The sequence below is a fragment of the Limulus polyphemus genome, unplaced genomic scaffold (genome assembly GCF_000517525.1).
Source record: "Limulus polyphemus unplaced genomic scaffold, Limulus_polyphemus-2.1.2 Scaffold13829, whole genome shotgun sequence".
NCBI classification, from domain to species: Eukaryota; Metazoa; Arthropoda; class Merostomata; order Xiphosura; family Limulidae; genus Limulus; species Limulus polyphemus.
In genome coordinates, this window is record NW_013679439.1 from 1,982 (window position 1) to 6,424 (window position 4,443).

Below are 4,443 nucleotides of genomic sequence, written 5' to 3' on the forward strand. Positions count from 1 at the left end.
TGGTTAGAACTTTAGACTAGAGGGAAGGAAGCTAGCTAATCAACAGAACACGTTTATTGAAGTTTGTAATTTGGTTAGAACTTTAGACTAGAGGGAAGGAAGCTAGCTAATCAACAGATCACGTTTATTGAAGTTTGTAATTTAGTTAGAACTTTAGACTAGAGGGAAGGAAGCTAGCTAATCAACAGATCAAGTTTATTGAAGTTTGTAATTTGGATAGAACTTTAGACTAGAGGGAAGGAAGCCATCTAATCAACAGATCAAGTTTATTGAAGTTTGTAATTTGGTTAGAACTTTAGACTAGAGGGAAGGAAGCCATCTAATCAACAGATCAGTTTATTGAAGTTTGTAATTTGGTTAGAACTTTAGACTAGAGGGAAGGAAGCTAGCTAATCAACAGATCACGTTTATTGAAGTTTGTAATTTAGTTAGAACTTTAGACTAGAGGGAAGGAAGCCATCTAATCAACAAGATCACGTTTATTGAAGTTTGTAATTTGGTTAGAACTTCAGACTAGAGGGAAGGAAGCCATCTAATCAACAGATCAAGTTTATTGAAGTTTGTAATTTGGTTAGAACTTTAGACTAGAGGAAAGGAAGCTAGCTAATCAACAGATCAAGTTTATTGAAGTTTGTAATTTAGTTAGAACTTTAGACTAGAGGGAAGGAAGCCATCTAATCAACAGATCAAGTTTATTGAAGTTTGTAATTTGGATAGAACTTTAGACTAGAGGGAAGGAAGGTAGCTAATCAACAGATCAAGTTTATTGAAGTTTGTAATTTGGATAGAACTTTAGACTAGAGGGAAGGAAGGTAGCTAATCAACAAAGTGTGCAGTTCGTTTCTAGAAAACGCAAACCGTGAACTCCTACTGACCATTAAGCGCATGATACGAACGTTTCTGGCTCGTTTTTTATTAGTGATCTCTCATTATAAACCTCGAGGTGAAACAACGAACTAATAAACCCACGTGAAACAAGAACCAGGCTTCACCTAGGTTTAGTGGATCAACTATTCCGGAAAATTGGGACTAGCACTTTGGAGTGCTATAAGAGCGGTGGTCAAGTCTTACTATTTGATATAACAGTTCAAGACGTGGTGATGGACCATGTTGACTATTGACTCCGTCCAATTCTATCAATTCCATATTAGGGAGGGCTAATGGTCCTTGTGAAGCTTTGCGCAAATATCCGAAACCAAAAAATATTATCAAAATTTAAAAAAAAAGGACAAAGTTAAAAAGCTTTACTACAGGTGGCGCGACAGTATCGCTAGGCCTATAATTTCTGAGCTACTTATCGATTGTGGTTGGGATGGTAGACGGAAAGAAACGGGACAAACATATTATACACACACACACACAGCCACAAACACACATATATATGAACTAATAATATATTACTGTAGGCCCTGTGAAAAATAAATCACTTCACGTGTGACCGCTCGTGTTTTCTATGATAATAGACAAGATTATTAGGCAACAAGCACGTGGTTTCTACGTCACAGATCCTGTATAGTAATACAGCTCAACGAAGGAACTTGACTAGATACTCTGGTTCTACGTTCTTGATACACTACTAACTGGTATTATATGATAGGTTGCTGCCGTAAATATGTTCGTGCAAAGTATAACTGTACCGTGTCAGGTGTTTGTTGACCTTGTATCGAGTCGCTGACACCGACTTCTAAGTACAAACATGTGTATGTGTGGTCGGGCTTCATGGAAACAGAACCACAGATTGTTGGTCTGTAACAGTGACTCATTATTCAAAAATCTTCATATGTAACAATGAACAAAGTACTGGTGACAGTGATCCTGTAGATTACACAACTACAGAGTATACTATCGAAATAAAAAAAAAAAAACTAGGATTTTATTTTCGATCACATTATTGATCTCTAGGAATGTAATTTGTTTGTTTGTTGAAACCAACTTCCCTCTGTTCCATCGGGGGACTTTTAAAAGAGGAAAGAGAGCTAGTCAACACCACCAAGCTGCGTGAGATATAATACGTAATGTTTTTATAAATATTATATTAGATTAGATTTTTCTTGTTGGACATAATAAATTTAAGAGCAAGTGGCGCATACGATCCTCTGTAGTTTATGTCTTAAGATCTGGAACTCGTGGGCTGATCAGACGCGATTCGTTTGTAAGTGCTTCTATAACACAACAAAACTGAAAATGGTGTATTAATTCTAATTTATTGATACTATGCGTGTTTCCAACATAGTGAGTAGTGTGTTTAACAATTCCTTCTTAATACTAGGACCCCCCCTGAAAAGGATTACAAGAAACTGACACCGTCGGTGCTACAGTAAAATCCAATCCAAACCAAGTATAGTGTGCGATCTCTCTCACCTTCAAATTAAACCTCTGATGCCGTTTGTGACTCAATATCAGAGCTCAGCGTCATGACTGAAGTGTTGTTTATACCGGATGTATCAAATGCTACAGCGAAAAACGACATTATGTAGTGTTAACCTGACGAGTGTTGGGGTTGTGAGAAAGTACACATCGGCAGCGACACACAGCAAATAAGGTGTTGATGAAATAGGACAGCCAAGTAACTACGCTATTTAAATTATTATTGGTATTGTTATTCAATGTCGCTTGAAGGTCAATATCTTTAGGTTAAGAAATGAAGGACTATATCTTTAGGTTAAGGAATGAAGGTCTATATCTTTAGGTTAAGGAATGAAGGACTATATCTTTAGGTTAAGGAATGAAGGACTTTAGGTTAAGGAATGAAGGTCTATATCATTAGGTTAAGGAATGAAAGTCTATATCTTTAGATTAAGGAATGAAGGACTCTATCTTTAGGTTAAGGAATGAAGGTCTATATCATTAGATTAAGGAATGAAAGTCTATATCCCTAAGATATAGACCTTCATTCCTTAACCTAAAGTCCTTCATTCCTTAACCTAAAGATATAGTTATTCATTCCTTAATCTAAAGATATAGACCTTCATTCCTTAACCTAAAAGATATAGTCCTTCATTCCTTAATCTAAAGATATAGACTTTCATTCCTTAATCGAAATTAAGGAATGAAGGACTATATCTTTAGGTTAAGGAATGAAGGTCTATATCTTTAGGTTAAGGAATGAAGGTCTATATCTTTAGATTAAGGAATGAAGGTCTATATCTTTAGGTTAAGGAATGAAGGTTTATATCTTTAGATTAAGGAATGAAGGTCTTTAGGTTAAGGAATGAAGGACTATATCTTTAAGTTAAGGAATGAAGGTCTATATCTTTGATATAGACCTTCATTCCTTAACCTTTTAGATTAAGGAATGAAGGTCTATATCTTTGGGTTAAGGAATGAAGGTCTATATCATTAGGTTAAGGAATGAAGGATTAAGTCGTATTTTATATCAATACTATACGTACATGTTGAACCATCAGCATGTTAATATGATACAACAAGACACTCGACATCGCTGTACGTTCTTTGTATGACCGAATGAGCACAGTTTTCAGTATGGCTGCATATAAGAATATATACACATCAAATATTCGACATGGCTGTGTGTACTTGAGGCTTTCAACGTGCAGATACAAATAATTCTCAACATGAAATTCTGTACATGATTGCGCTGTAGGCATATAGTATTTTTCAACATGGCTGTACGTACACAATACTGGCTGTATCTACTTTCTGTGAACCTAAACTTTTTCAAACAACCTCATATATGGATAAAAGTGTAATAATGGGGAAAAAAAACTGATCATATTTTATTCGCTTTTTCTTCTCCTGTTTACTTTTAAACGTTACTGTTTACTAACAATCCAAAAACACAAGTGATAAATATATAGATAGTTAGATCAATTTCATCATTTGCTTGTTATCGTACTGGAAATAAAATGTTTCTTGATAAAAGAAATGGTAGAATTTTCATTTTTATTATCACTCTAGACACAATGTGCGCCTGCGTATAAAGGTACATGACCATCCTGTCTATTCAACACACATCAACTCAGAGAACACAGTCTCCGAGAAGAGTGAAACGGGCAATCACGTGACTTGTCTCTACTCGCCTGGTTATTACGTATCTCGTTACTGAAAATGTAGGTTTTTTTTTTCTCCCTAAGTGAATCACATTTAAGGTTGATTTTACGTGTCATAATTCTGTGGCGGATCTGTCTGTTTTTCTGTGAAATGGCCCAACTGGTGAGCTAGTCATTAAAAACCTGTCAGGGATGACGAGTACGATGGCCTTCTACTGGCCGAGCTCCGTTTAGAAATAATACAACTCCTACCGCACGCACGTGTTTACGTTGTTCATCATGTCATCATAAAAGCACAGAATCATCAGACAAATATTATCACAAAAATGGAAACAAACCTGGACCAAACAAAGAATAACTCTCAAACCTGGACAAAAAAAAAAAGGAGAACCCTCAAACCTGGACCAAACATAGTAGAACCCTCAAACTGGAC

The 4,443-nt window shown here is 35.8% G+C and overlaps 1 long non-coding RNA gene across 1 annotated transcript; it reads left to right on the forward strand.

The window, feature by feature from the left end:
* Nucleotides 1-2,176: 2,176 nt before the first annotated feature.
* LOC111084119 lies at nucleotides 2,177-3,866 on the forward strand. The gene is made up of 3 exons (XR_002609400.1): nucleotides 2,177-2,865; nucleotides 3,056-3,245; nucleotides 3,330-3,866. It is a non-coding gene; the product is annotated as an uncharacterized LOC111084119 (long non-coding RNA).
* Nucleotides 3,867-4,443: the final 577 nt, after the last annotated feature.